The sequence below is a fragment of the Pseudonaja textilis genome, chromosome 5, assembly GCF_049901715.1.
Source record: "Pseudonaja textilis isolate UNSWEBS1 chromosome 5, rPseTex1.2, whole genome shotgun sequence".
Taxonomy (NCBI): domain Eukaryota; kingdom Metazoa; phylum Chordata; class Lepidosauria; order Squamata; family Elapidae; genus Pseudonaja; species Pseudonaja textilis.
In genome coordinates, this window is record NC_141994.1 from 47,494,888 (window position 1) to 47,510,932 (window position 16,045).

Consider the following 16,045-nt stretch of genomic DNA (forward strand, 5'->3'; position numbering starts at 1 on the left):
CGCCCCCTCCCAGTTCCCAAGAACGAATATCGCAAATGGACGGATCTTGGAGCTCGGGTAGAAAACTCGAGGCTTTGGCTGCTGGAGACCAGCCCTCTTTCCCTGCTCTCCGCGCTCCTGCTCTACCTCCGCAATGGAAAGGAATACAAAGGAACGCCTTGTGGTCAGACGCCGGCGGGGCGGGGGTGGGTAGAAGGAGGAGACCGACTGGTGGGCTTTGAGAGTGTCTGAAGTGGGCAACCACTTTGGAAGAATTTTTTAAAAAAAAACCACCGAGGAAGCAAAGGAAAGAGGTCAAGATTCATCCTTCCCCAAACACCTGAAAAGGTGCAATGCAGGAGAAAGAAGGTTCCTGGCACCAAAATTCAGAAATGCATAGATCTGAATCCCTTGTTGATCTCTCAATACACGGACAGAACAGGGTCTCATCTGAATGTCAAATCAGGGCATGGTTCCCCTCTGCAGTTTGGATTCCTGGCTTTCCTGGCTCTCCTGAAACAACACACTGTGAGGGTATTTGAGGGATTTTCCCAATAGGCCATTCCTATTTCTCGGGGTGATAAACCTGCATCTTTTCCTTTCTAAGCTGAAAATCCAAACATTTCCCCCCCAAAATAGTTTCATTTTTATTTAGGAATGTAATGTAAACACTGCACCTTCCACACACACGCACACTATTCTCAAACTACATAACTTGACATCACTATGAAAATAACCCTCTGACCCAGCTGTTGTTGGCGATCCCACAACCACATAAAAATGCTGTGTGAAAAGGCAATTGGAAAAGTCTTGGGGGGCAATGCTTGTGACATCCCTGGAGAGAAAACAACTCCTTTCCCGCAGGGCTGTTCCACATGGGCTTCTGTTTTTGATGCAGATTTCCTTTTAGAAGCATCTCTGCTTTATCTTCAACTGTGAAATAGATGGATTTGAACTACAGGTTCCTGAGATGCCATTTCTTCCTATCTCTAGCTATCAGGAAATGTCAGTGATCAGTCAACAGAAGTTAAGAAGTACAAATACTCCAGATGATGTTTATTTGTCACTCGCTAATTCTTTTAAAATCAATGACAATGACAAATGAGCTCTGTCTTCAACAACTGCTGCAAGTGAGTGGCAGTGCTAGCAATGAATCCAGTTGGATCCTCATGGTTGGCAGCACCCAGAAACAGGCTAGAGACAAGTCAGAATGCATAAGGCAAAATGCTTTCCCACCCATTGGCACATAATAAAAACAGTGACAACTGCAGCCACATAACATACAACCACGTGTCAGCAAAAGCAGTAGAAAACTTTTGATGTGCACAACAGTGATAGTACCAACAACACACAGCTGGCAGAATGCAGTTTTCTTTCCAAGTTTAAATAAACCATCTGTGAAACATTTACTTGTTTTTTAAACACAAGTCTAGTGGACTTCCAAGAGTATCAAGCCTCAGAGATACAGTGCTTTTTCAAAAAAAAAAAAATAGCTAAACCTCTGTTGATAAGGAACCTACATAAGGTATACAGATAGGTGGTTCTACCGAAATCAAGTGCCCAGCTGTTTTAACTATTTTCAGATATGGCTCAGTAAAATAAAGACGAGTCCTGCTGTTTCAGCTGAATAATGGCTTCTAAGCAGATGGGAATCCTGAACAGAAGATGAGACATGTATTTATATGTTTTATTTGCTATCTCTTTGTCACATAAGATAAGCAGGCATCCAGTAGTTAAGATAAAGAAGTATAGAAATAGCCAAGCTTGCCCTTTGTGGCTGTGGAAGGTTTCTTGGGGGCTTTCCAGGGCCCTAAAGGAGTCCTCAGGAAATTGCACCTTCTGAATATATGTTCCCTCAAGGCAATTATTAGGTTCCTCATCAACACAATCTTTCCAGCAGCCCACACCAAATTGGTCATAGAGGTCAAATCCTAGCAAAGAGAAGGGAGAAGTGTTGCCTAAAGTGGCTGGTGGGAGCTGGCCAGATCATATCCTCAACCATGTCAAGCAATTAGGCCATCCATGAAGGATTCTAGCTTGTACCCGTGGCAAAAAAAAATTGTGTCTGACTGAGGAACCCTGGGAATTGAAGTCGAGATACCTTTAAAGTTGCCAAGGTTCAGAATTACTGTTTTAGAAGTATTTGCTACAAGAAAGGATAGGTAGCATGGCAGAATGTTTTCTTAACAGGGCTGAATGCTGCCAGTGTGAAGAAATAGCTCAATCTGCAGTTTTCTTTTGTGTTCAGAAAGTATAAAAAAATTGCAAAACATCCCAATATAAATGAACATGGGGTTGGGGAAATCAACTCTATGCCCTCATAAGTCTGGCAAAGTAGGGAAAGCATTATTTAAATTGATACATAAGCTAATAAAATCCATGATTTCAAAATCTGCCTACAGATTCTGCTTCCTCTTCTGTGTATCCCTTGCAGTAAATGCCAGTAAGGGAGAATATTTGTGGTTTAGGGTTGAAATGAGTGGTCCTTGGTGCTCTCTGAGCTTGTTTGTTTTCTTGTTGATGCTTCATTACCCAGCTAGATAACATCATTAGTGCTGGTGTTAATAAATGTTTACATTGCTTAGGGAACTTTGTAACTTGGAATAATAAGGAATATTAAATGCTTACAAGCATGCATACAAACATACACTAATCCAGGGGTGTTAAACTCACAGCAGTGTCAAGTGATGTATCGGGACTTTTTCCCCCTTTGCTAAACCTGGTGTGGCCAGCACGTGATGCATCTGGCCCATGGGCCAGAAGTTTGACAGCCCTGCATTAATTGGTTGGATAAATAAACTCCCGGGCTAAGAAGCGTATGCTACAATGCACTTAGGTCTCACAAAGAAATAGGTGCTTTTAAAAAAAAAATCCTCCTCAACTCTTTAAAGAAGGCACCATTTCATATCCAGTGCTTCTGTTTCACCAGTAAATGATTCAATGACTCCCAGTTTAATCATAAAATATTTGTAATGTTTACTGTATTGTCTTTAGGAAAAACAACCCCACAATCCACAAGCCAATGAGAAAACGGAGTATCCATGCTGAGCCATATATGTTACAGAGCAATTCCTATCCTTGCCAATAAATAACTTACAGTTTCAGCCTTGGAAACTTGTATTCTCACTGGACACATCTGTGGAGATTCTCAGCCATCCAGGTCATGATTATCCCAAAGGTGCTTTTCAAAAGGCAACTGAAAAAAAAAGAAAGTCCAGTTGCCTTTTGAAAAGCATCTTTGACTCTCATTGGCATGATTTCATGGAACTTTATATTGATTGCAAAAGCAGCATATAAATTGTACTTTCATAATCATCATGGAATGTTTGTCTTTCTACAATTGCATTGCTGTGTACCATATTATTTAAATTAGATGTTAAGAAACAATAGTTGGGACCAAGAATGGTGCAGAAGTATTAAATGTCCTGATTTTAAGTGATCAAGACCACAACGGTTCAAGCAAAGAGAGCATAACGTGCTTGTGGTTGAGTTTCAGGAATTTCAAGAAATTCACAATTCACAAAAACTTCTAGCAACAGGGCCAAGTGAGATAAACTTGCCAATAAACCAAAATTATGGGACTGAGATACAACAAAAGGATAGCAGCATCTATCCACTTGAACCATTGTGGCCTTGACCATTTAAAAACGACATTAAGTTGGACTTGATGTTCAGAAAGCAGAATGATCTGAAAACTTCCGCCTTATTTGTTTTAAGTAGAAAAGGCAATGGATTTTTCAAGCAAAATAATCCCCACCCCGATTCCCTGGTCACAAAGAATAATTGATCATATCCTACCCCCACCCCAGATGCTCTTCAGGGTGATTAATGGTGTACTCATTGATAATTCGTTATTGTTGTTTTTGTATTAGAGAATTACTTACAGTTTATGACTTGAAGAGAAAAGCAATGAAAGGTAATCATAACCAAATAGGAGAAGGTGGCACCATGTCTTTTATAGCAACAGAAAGAACAGAAGCAGATGGTAGCTGAGGAATAAGCTCTTCTGGGAAAAGCATAAAAAGATGCATATTTATATACTTATCATTCTAAATAAATCATTTTTGTTGTCTAACTGAAAGGCTGTTTTATAAAGATCTGAGGACTGCACCCAGGATTTCCAGCAGCTACCCACAGCTCTGAGGCTTACAGTTGTGATCTGTTCAACCCTTTGTTCAATGCACAATCTGCCATGCCAAACTGAATATAGAACATCCTCAAGAAGAAATATTATCTTCTGTTTATTTTATTTTTACTGTAATGAAAGATGGCTAACCATTTCCCACAGCATTCTATTTTACTGTACCCATACTTTGCCCAAATCTGAATTGTTTGACATTTCCCTCCTATGTTTTTAACAACAATGATTTGAATGGATATCATTTGGTTTTGGTTAACATTTTATAACATTTTTCAAATGAAGGCAATATTGCTTGTTTGTTGATAATGTTTCAAATGAAGGCAATATTGTTTGTTTGATGATGATGGCGTGTTACTCAATTAAGAGTGTTCTAGTTATCAAAAAGCTGAGCCTAAAGACAGCTCATGCTTAAAGATTTTTATAATGATATTAAAAGAGTTTTATTTACTTGCTTCTTGCACAGTTAAACTTAGTTATCTATATATTAGTTTTGCCTACTTGTTCCCTATTCATCTATGGCTTCCAAAGTGTAATTTAGGCTTTGTTTCCTTGCACCAAGTTCTAATAATTAACTAATTGCCGGGCTTCAATTACCCTTACAATTCACCCATATTGACCAGCTGACAGAGAAGTGTGCATACATGCACAGAATCTACCAAACAATACAAAATTCAATATTATTTGCTCTCTAATAGTTCATATATGGCAAGAATAATATTTTTGAAATAGGATTGTTCATAAATAAGGTCATAAGTTCTCCCTCTTTGGCTTTTACTGACAGCAGCACTTCACCAACAGTATCAATTTGTTGTGATAAACAGCCTTGGAAGTAGAAGTCAAGAAGATTCTTTAATCAAAGTTTGATACATGTACTATATGTTAGTGGAGCACGTGTCCTACCAGAGCTGATCAACACTTCAAACATTCCTTGGCAGCAACAATCAATGAAATAGCAAAGTCTGTTAGAATTTGTAGGATTTTTGCCAGAACAATATGACATTTACCTTGATTATATTAGAGGAAAGTTAGAATAAACCTTCATATTGTTAGTGAAGATATATTGCCAAACTGGCAGCTCCTTTACAGGAAGCTATCAAAAAAGCTAAAGAGGGAGTATGCTATGCAAAACATACAAAAACCCTTTGCTGAACAATTTAAATTAAAGGACATCATAAGTACAATTCAATAAGGATTAGACATCTAAGTAACTGCAAAATGCTGACAACATATTGGAAAAGCAAGGTGGAATAGAGTTTCCTTGAAAAGATATATTCCAAGGCCAGAGTAAGGTATTTGGGAGCACAATACAATTCACAAAACCTCAGGTTAATTTTGAAGATAAATTCCTGCAAAATGAATAATTATTCAAACTGGAATAGTCACAGAACCTGAACTAAAGAATATAGTTCTACCTAGAAGAAATAAATTAGGGTTTAGAATATAAGTACTTACTTCTTTTAAAAATGTCAATAAAAATGTCAATTCTTTTTATTTACAGAGAGAGGGAGACTTTTTTGGCAGAAAAAGAGAAATTGCTGTGTGTATGTCTGTGTGTGTGTGTGTGTGTGTGTGTGTGTGTGTGTGTGTGTGTGTAATGATACTTCCTTTTCTACCCGCCCTATGATGGGTTTTCAGAGTCCAGTATTAGGTAATAATTGTTGTGGTTCATCGGCAGCCTGCAGAAACGGCAGCAGAGTTGGACAGTGGGGAGGAACATGGGCCAGTCCAGGAGGACTCAGATGAGGGTCCTGCGTCTGATACAGAGACAGGGCCAGGGCCATCTGGGAGTTATGTGCTGACTCTGGAGCCTCCAGAATCTGACAGCAGTGAGGCAGAGGAACAAGGGGAGCCTGTTCCCAGTGCACATATGTGCAGAGCTGCCAGCAGGCAAGAACAGTTAAGACAAAAGGGGTGACTCGGGAGTAAGGCTTGAAGGTAATTGGTCCTCCCATAAGACATAAAGAAGGAACAAAGGGACAGGAATTTTTGCAGGAAGCAACTTTGTTCATACTGGTCAATTTGAAACCTGAATCTCGGTGTTGAATTTATGTTCCGTTTTTGCCTCCTATAACTAATTGGACATTTAGTCGTTGGCAGCATTTCAAGGAAGATAAAGGTGTGTGCTTATCAGACTTCTTCTGAAGGACTTTGGCAGACTTCCATAGCACTATTTACAAACTGTTTCAGACTCATTACAGGCTGTGAATGACTACAATTCACAGCTGTTGAAATAAAGAAAAAAGGGTTTTGGAACTAACGTGTGTTTGTTAGTGTCTCCATAAGCCTTGGTCAGAACAATAACACCTGTGGGCTGAAAGTGCATGCGTCACAGCTATCATGCCCTTTTAGAGATATACAATGCCTTTCTCAAAAATCAATGGAGGAGGCGCTTCTTTTGCCTTTGCTCATGAGCTCTAAGCTTGAACTTTAAAAGTGTACCCAAAGCTCTGTGCTGTTTTCTTCATGTTATGTTGTTCCTTCCTCTTTTACCTTTTCTAAATGAGCATCAGATAAATATTTCCTGCCCATATTCTTACACAGTTCTACAAAAGGGATGTAGCAATTGCTTCCATTTCAATTGCACAAAGAAAAGGGAACAAAAAAATGTCAAGGTCTCGCCACAGAACTGTTCTACTTGTGTATCCCCTGTTTCCTTTTCTTTCAAACTGCAACCACTAAGCTTACTCAAAAACCTTTGTGCTGGAGCTTTGTTAAAATCTTTTGAAAGACCAAACCTACCAATATTTCTAGATCTGGGTTGCATCTTTAAATATCCATTCCACTCTTCAAATAACACGCCTTTCCCTTTTTCTTTCTCCCTCCTCAGATATTTTAGGTACTAAATAGGAGGAGAGGAGAGGAGAGGAACATCTCATCTGCACCTGCTGGACTCATGAGGCTGCCGTTCCCCAATCCCAAGCAAGCGGGAGGGAGGGGGAGGTAGCTGGGGGAGCAGAGTAGCATGTCTCTCAGTGCATTCTCCCAGTTCCCCTTCAGTCCTGACAGTGGGAAGGGGTGCCTGGCCTGGGCAGCAGGGTGATTGTCACAGGGCGGGTGGGCTTAACTATGGACATCCAATCCATCCGGTCCATCCAGCAAGAAGACAGCATGCCTCTTGATTGTGCATGGGTGATGGCTGCCAGAGTAGGTTGCTTCTCTGTGGCAGGTTTCAGTTCACAGCAACCTTCACTAAAGCTCACAACCTCCTACCTGCCTGCTCTTCTGATGCCTACCTCATGCATTCAGACAGTACAGGAACGGAGGTAAAATTGTGCATAATTGCTAGTGGAATTTGGAATCAGGCAAGGACAAAAGTTCAACGACAGCAGCAGGCAGAGTGGGGGATCCGTTTTTGCAGGTTCAATTCAGCTGTGAATGCTGTAAGCCCTACCACAAACTTCCACTTCGATACACGAGAAAGCAAAACGTGCAGCCTTTAAACAGGAATCATTGACCACCCTTCTGAAACTGCTGGTTAAAAGAGGCCGATTTAGTTATAAATGTCTTAGCAGTTGCCATTATGCAAACATGAGTTCCATTAGGCAATGAGCAAAGTCTACTAGTTGATTTTACACAGGCCAATGAACAGCCATCAGATGTCAGGATCCATGTCACTCTCAGGTAGTTCTTCCCTATTTATTATTAACAGAGATTCTGAGTCTTTAAGAAGTGTAAAATGTGTATAATGAATTCATAATTTATTTTCTCCTAGTATGAAGATGGGGAGAACATGAAAAAAAAATTGAACTTTTTAAAATCTATGCATATTATGTATATATTAAAACCATGGATCATTATTCAAAAAGACAGCCAATGGCTTGTGGGAATATGAGGATTTCTTCACATGATTTAAGTAAAGCAGTCCAGAGCTGACACTGATTGTTGGAATAGCACAATTATAAGCTGTAGTAGTAATGTTTGTACCCAGGTAGGATGCATTCTCTGAGTTGCTTTCCCAGAAAAGATGTCAGTACCAAGCATGAGTTGGCCAATTATGGGAGCTTTCAATCATCACACCAGCGAATGCCTATTAAAGAAAAGGGACCAGTATGCAATTCATTAATTTTCCTTTGGCTTTATAATTACAACTGAAAAAGTCAATGAAAGATTGAGTCCTTCCAGATCTAAGTATCTTACTTAATTCATGTCCAGGACAGGCCTTACCATTATGCAGAATTTTTCCCCCACCAGAAAAGAATTGAGGTGTCAGAAAAATTCACAAAATGGCCCAGTATGCTATTTTTATTGTATTTTTTAGTTCTGGGAAAGAAGAAAAGTATGTGTGAAATATTCAGCTATGATATACAGTATGCACTCTGACCAGGATGGGACATTAGAAGGATATATGATTGCCTGGACTAAGCTGCCCCATTCTTCTATTCATAAAAGTCACCAAGAGCCTTGCTTTCCAACAGTTGAGACCTTGTGTCTCCTCTGGCTCTAGATCCAACCTGCCCATCCTTTGTGCAAAAGATGAATACGTTTCATTTGAAAGAGACCTGAATCACTCTTTGAAATTCAGATTAGGGATCCCACTCTAAGAAGGGACAAGACTACAGGAGAAACTTTTAAATGGATGTGGATTTTCTTAAAAAAAATCTGGCATATGATTATTATTTTAACTTAACTATGTTATCTATTACATTTTAACATTACACCCAGTCACAGACACCCCAGAAGTTATAATAACAGAAACTTGCAAGTCTGATTGTGCAGTACCTCGTTTTCCTTCTTTTAGTTCAATGAATTAGGCAGATGTTTGTCTGGGCCACTTCTGATTATTATTTGTTGTGAATTCAAAATGTTTTGCCCCTCTATCACCCTACTTATGAATCTTCCATACCTCTATCAAGGTCACCTTCTCTGCAGACATAGAACATGATTGTTTTGTGTATTAGTGCAACTGTACATGCAGTGATTTTTGCCAGGCTATATGAAAATTAGTTAAAACCAATAGTAGCAATCTAGCAACCAGTATGTTCCCAGTAAAAGAAGTCAAACTTATTTGTTTGATAAAACTTGCATCAAAACATAAATCTGATCTGATCTAGCAATGTTTGTAAGGAAAGGAATGTCCCAGTTTCAGTATGACCGTTAAAATTCATGTAGTCACATCAATGAACAGATTTTATGAGAGTTCTTATTTGGATTTCAAAATGTTAAGGCTACATAAATTACTTTGATGATAAAACAATAGTGCCCACACAGCCATGTATAGAAATGAAATGGAATTCTGTTATGTAAACTTTTGTTGTGCCTCTTAGCTACATGGTTTTGGTTAAAAAAATGGAATGAGCAATTGCATGGCTAAAATGTTAGAATATTTTATTTATTCATAACTATTAGACTGCACTCTTTGAAAAAAATATTATGGATAATTTCTGTAGTGCTCCAATTGTAACATGCCTTGAGATCACAAAGAGTAGTGATATAGTAGATTAAACTGTACAAATTAAGAATAATTCACAAGTGTCTGATTTCTAATATAGTCTTCTGAAGTAAGAAGGAAAATATTTTTTTGGATTTGTCAACTTAATTTTAACAACACATTATATTCTAAATTAGATGATAAGCCTGCATTGTGTATACTTCTCTTTTTAAATAAAAAAAATTACCTGTTTAGAATGAAAATGTATTTTGAAAAAAGGAGGAAAAGGAGGAAATATCAGCTGATGATGAAAAAAGAAAATAGCTCTGCAATTAAGACCCAAAGATGCTTGATGCCTGAATATGTGAATCAGAGCCATTCAGTGGGCTCTGGAATGCTCTCAAGTTCCTTGCCAACAGCTGCAAAATCTGCCAAAAGCTTCTGATGAAAACAAGATCCATCATGGGCTATCAGTAGAATTTACAGACACCCATCATACAGTAACAGTTCTGCGAACAAAGGGATGATCAAATGAAACCCAAATGTTTTGCCTGAAATCGCCCCCCCCACTCCCTCAAAGAGACTGAAAGAACAATCAGCAAGAATTGAAAAAAGAAATATACCAAACTATTCATGATGGGTTGGATAACAGATAATGGAAAAAACTTGCAGTGGCTGTTTATATAATTGTCTCCTGAATCTTTATCCACCTGGGAACTAGCCATTATCCAGTTTCACTAAGCTCATAGAAACATCACTGTGGAATAAATTTAAAGGTCCATTTACACTGGCATTTGTCTCTAAGAGAACACAGCCAGATGTGTTGCAAGATGTGTATTAAATGTCCTATATATAATATTTTATACTTAAAAATAATTTAAATTTATTTATTTTTTAATTTTTATTTTGTTTTAAATTGGTTTGAATATCTGTATAAGCAGAAAGGATGGGGGTTTGAATTGTATAACTTTCTAAATGTATACATTACTTTGCCCTCATAGCACCTGGCCTGCATGCTTTGTTTTGTTTTTTGTCATTCCCTTCCTACACCTTTTCTCTTTCTTTTATTATACCTTGAGAAAACACTTCATTTATAATAACTTCACTTTCTTATCCCTGATATTAGAGATCAGCTGATCAGATAAGAAACCCAGTACTTAGAAATGTGCTGTTTGTAAGCCCTGACAGGTATTTTCCTCTCCTTGCAGATGAAGGACTGCCTATCTCAGTGCTATGCAGACAAAACATCTACTTCTTGACTAGATGTATATTTTCTCCATTCAACTCACTGGAGATAATGGAAATGTTCAGAAATGGATCCAGAGACTTCAGTTACTGCTTCTGGAGAATTCATTGTATCCATGTTCTTCAACCTTGGCCATTTGAAGAGGGTGGACTTCAACTTCCATAATTTCCCAGCCAACAAGGAATTGTGGAAGTCCCCACATCTTCAAGCCGCCAAAGTTGAGAAACACTGCACTATAGCATTGTATTATGATTGTGCAGCACACCATGTGAGATATTGGGGAAATCTGCTTATTCTAACCTGGAAATAGACAAATAGGCTGAGAAACAGCTTCTATCCCAGGGCAGTAGCTCTTTTGAATTCTGCTGTATAGTGCAGTGTTGGTGTGGTGTCGGGGGTTTTCGGTTTAATGTGTGGAGGGTGAAGGATGTGTGTGTTTATTTTCATGGTCATGGTCATGATGTGCACTGAAGATGGTGTTTGATTTTGTTGTATGAGGTGCAATGGCAATCTTCTTCTTCTTTTTCTTCAGCGTTTGTCTCGCGCTCGGGCGAGGTCCGCTAATGTCCTTGAGTACTGCTTCCACACCTCTCTGTCTGCCACGTGTGTCGGGTCTGCCTTCGCGATCTCTAGATCGGCCTTGATCGTGTCCATCCAGCGTTGTTTAGGTCTACCACGTGGTCTCGCTCCTCCGACAGTCACCTTCATTACAGATTTGATGATGGATTCTTCCTTGGCGCGGCTCACGTGGCCGAACCATCGTAGCCGGGACTGCCTCATGACCGTGGGGATGGGCACGACGTTGAACCGTCTGCGCACTTCTTCGTTCCTGACGCGATCGAGTAGGGTGAGGCCTACCGACCATCGGAGCATTCGCATCTCCATTATCTGGAGTCTGCTTTCGACTTCTTTGGTCGTCGGCCAGCACTCTGCGCCGTATATGGCCACGGGGCGCACCACAGAGTTATAGATTTTCGCCTTCAGGCGCATCGGCATCTTCTTGTCACAGAGGACGCCCGTGACGGACTTCCATTTGCCCCACGCTGCATTGATCCTGGCTGCCACCTCAGTTTGTAGTAGGCCTTCTTCCCCAAGAGTAGTTCCCAGGTACTTGAAGGTGGAGGTGCGCGGTAGCTCCTGCCCGTTCACGTGGATGGAGCCTGTCATTTCATTGTCAGTGGTCAGGTATTCGGACTTCTTTAGGTTCAGCCGGAGCCCGAACTGCTCGAGGCGGTCGTGCCACTGTTGGACTCGGTGCTCTAGTTCAGCCTTGCACAGGTTGGCCAGGAACACATCATCGGCGTAGAGCAGCGTCCATGGGGCGGGCGTGTACAGGTCATGTGTAATTGTGTCCATCACCAGAATGAACAGCAGTGGTGAGAGAGCAGAGCCCTGGTGTGCGCCGACGGTAATATTAAACTCCTCTGATATCCCAGCTGCCGCTTTTACACGGCTTTTGTGACATCTGTATAGGAGTTGGACCCATTGTACGAGCAGCTCAGGCACGCCGTGGTCTCGCAGTGCGTACCAGATGAGATCGTGCGGGACTCGGTCGAAGGCCTTTTCCAAGTCTAGGAAGGCGGTGTGGAGCGGGATTTTCTTCTCTCTGTGAGCCTCCATCAGCATCCGCACACCGAAGATGGCGTCGGTGGTGCCGCAGTTCTTGATGAATCCAGCCTGGTTGGCGCTGATGTCGACGGTGTCCCGAATGCGCTTATCAAGGACGCGTTCAAAGATCTTCATAGTGTGTGACAGTAACCTGACCGGTCTGTAGTTGGAGCAGTCCGCTGGGCTGCCCTTTCCCTTCCAGATCGGAACAGTGGTGCTGCGGTACCAGTCGTGTGGCACTTTTCCCGTGGAGACGATGTTGTTGAACAGCTCGCACAGCCACAATGCCGAGCCCGGTAGTGCCTTTTTCCAGAAGTCGGCAGGGATGTCGTCTGGTCCTGTTGCCTTACCGTTTTCATGGCCTTGATGGCGTCGGCGACCTCGCTGGCATAAATGCCTGAGACTGGGCCTTCAACTGGGTCACCTCGCGGGGTTCGTGGGTGTGGGAACTCCTCGGTGGAGATCTTCTCGAAGTATTGCCGCCACCTCTCCGCAGCGTCTCTGGGGTTGACGATCAAATTTCCCCTTTCGTCGTTGATCCCATGAAACTGGTCAATGTCCAGGGTCTTCCTGTGTCTGCTTTTGGCTAGGCGGTAGATCTCATTCTCGCCTTCTCGCGTGTTCAGCTTCTCGTAGATGTCATCGTAGTGGGAGCTTCTGGCTGTCGCTACTGCTTTCTTGGCTGCCTTTTTGGCCGCCTTGTATTCGCAGAGCTTCTCGCTGGTCTTGTCCTGAAGAAAGGCCTTGTAGAGCCGTTTCTTCAGGTGTACGGCATCTTGTACTTCCGGTGTCCAGAGCCATGTATCTCGTTCGATGCGTCTCCGTCCTGGCTTGGTGCAACCAAGCTGTTGGCAGCCGGCAGTGTGAACAGTGCTCTTCAGCATGGACCACGTTTCCTGTGGCCCGTCGACCATCTGCGGGAACTGCTCCGGTTTGATGAGGGGTCCCGCCATCTTCTTCTGGTTCCACCACTTGATTCGTGGCTGGTCTGCATTTCTTTTGTCAATCCTGGTCTTGGGCTTGCTGATCCTGATCTTCGCCATCAGCGGCCTGTGCTGACTGCTCGATTAACGGGTACGCGCTTGGCGTTGAGCACATTTTTAGCGGCTCTTCGTCGTACGATGATGTAGTCGATCTGTGTGTGGTGGCTCCCGTTTCTGCTATGGTAGGTGAGGAGTTGAGATTCTCGCCTAACGAAGCAGGTATTCGTGATGGTCATATCATGGGAGTCGGCAAAGTCCAGGATCCTCTGGCCATTCTCATTCGTATCGCCTGTGCCGTGCCCACCGTGGCACTGGTGTCCGTTTTTGTCCCGCCCTACATGACCATTCAGGTCGCCCGAGATGATGATGTCGTCTTCGTGTGGGATCTGCCTGAGTTGGATGTCGAGCAGTTCCCAGAAGGTATCCTTCTCCTCCTCGTGACATCCGGTCTGAGGGGCGTAGGCGGACAAGATGTGTAGGCGCTGCCTCTCGGTCGCTACGACGATTATCATCAGTCGTTCTGTGAGGCGCTTAACTTCTGCGACGGAACTTTGCCAGCTTGGACTGACAACCACAGCTACACCGCCGCGGTTTTCCTTACAGCTGGTGAGGTGCAATGGCAATAAAGTAAACAAACTAACTAACTGAGAAATTAACAGTTCCATCTCCATTGGAAGATTTCCATCAGGATTGCTCTGGTCCAAGAAAGAAAAATCCCAGCAATTTTTTTCCCCTCAATTATGAAAAGTTCAGAACAGATATCCCATATGGATTCAGGCATGTAGTGAAAGAAGATTGCAAGCTACATATTAACCTCCATCAAACTGTTGCCCACCAGATCACAATTTTCATCATTTTCAGCCAGCACTGGCATCTTGGTTAGCAATAATAGCAGTAATGACTTCAATGATTTTCATTTCTTAGCTGAAAGAATTTTGCAGCAATTTAGTCATATTGGAGCAATTTAGTCATATGTCCATGGGCCTGTCTGAAAAGAAGTCACCGTCTGTTTTAATTTGTTATATTTTTATGTTATCGAGAAGCATCAGAAGGAAGAAGCAACTTCTTAGAGTTCCATTATTTCCTCTCTTATCCTGAACATTGAATTGCCCTATTTGTTTTAACATTTATTTTAAAAGCATATGTCAACGTGTGCAGACATGGACATCTGGAGACAGAGAATACTCCCTGTGTAGCAATGGATCTGTGGATGTATGTCATTCTGATGATTCTCCATTTTGTGGATGTGATTCTGCTATTTCTACAGAATATATTCAGTGCCTCTCCCAATTCTGGGATATCACTTTGATACAACGTTCCCAAACTGTCCAGTATTCCTCCCATATATTTTAGGGTTCTGTGCAGTAGTGGGATTCATATTTTTTTACTACTGATTCTGTGGGCAGGGCTTAGTGGGCGTGGCAGAGAAAGGATACTGTAAAATTTAAAGTCAGAGGTGATGTTTACCGGTTCTCTGAACTACTCAAAATTTCTGCTATCGGTTCTCCAGAACTGGTCAGAACCTGCTGAATACCACCTCTGGTTCTGTGGCATGATGTTTGGCAGTTTAGAAGTACTGCTTTAAAAAAAATATATCTTCATCTTACTTCTTTATGTACTCACATTTATGTGACACTACCAATGTTCCAGAAGCTTTGGGCAAGAAGCCATTTTGGAGTCACCCATATATTTTCTTGGCCTTCCACCTTTTTTCCTCCCTCACAAATTCCCATCTCTTTTTATCTTTTACTCAGTGCACTTGCTTTTCCCATTTTTTGCTCTCTGCCCTAGCCCCTTAATGGGTAGCAGTACTGTATCTTGGTTATTTCCTGTTTATTTTTATATATAACTTTATACAATTTATATAAAGCCATTGCAGCATCTCCATAGTCATATCATCAAAAAATCAGACATTTGGCAACTGACTCATATTTATGACGTTTGCAGTGCCCTGGGTCATGATCACCTTTTGTGACATTCTGACAAGCAAAGTCAGTGGGGAAAACAGATTCACTTAACAACTATGTTACTAATTTAACTACAGTGATTAATTTAACAACTGTGGCAAGAAAGGTTGTAAACTAGGGCAAAATTCACTTAACAACTGTCTCGCTTACCAACAGAAATGTTGGGCTCAATTGCGGTTGTAAGTTGAGAACTATTTGTACTACAAAGCAAGGCTACAGTTATGCTCAGCAAATTTGTTTCTCTGGAGAACATCTAGGGAAGGAGAATGAGAAGGACATAGAATAGGATTTCTGTTATTATGGTTTTAAAAAGCGTATTTCTGAATTTGATGACATTCCAGATGTGCAGTCTAGGATATTTGTTCATGGACCAGTTGTATCGGAACATCACTGTATACTAACTTTAGTATTAGGAATTTCCTATCTGGGTTGCATCTCCATAATCCCAACCTCAAGCTTCAAGAGAGATAGCCAGCTGAGTCTGAGGTTCCTCTTCCATAGAAATTGAAATAAGTGCTCTTCTGTAGACCAAAGAGTTGTCTTTTTGTATTCAGATTCTTCAGGAAAGTGTGACTTGGAGAAAAAGGATGGATGGAGGAAGAATCTTGAAGGGTCTGATCTAGTTATAGACACAGCAAGTTGTTCATATACGGTTTCCTGATTAAGCAGGGGATTGGACTAGAAGACCTTGTAGTCCCTTCACACTCTGTTATTCTATTCTATTCTATTCTATTCTATTCTATTCTATTCTAT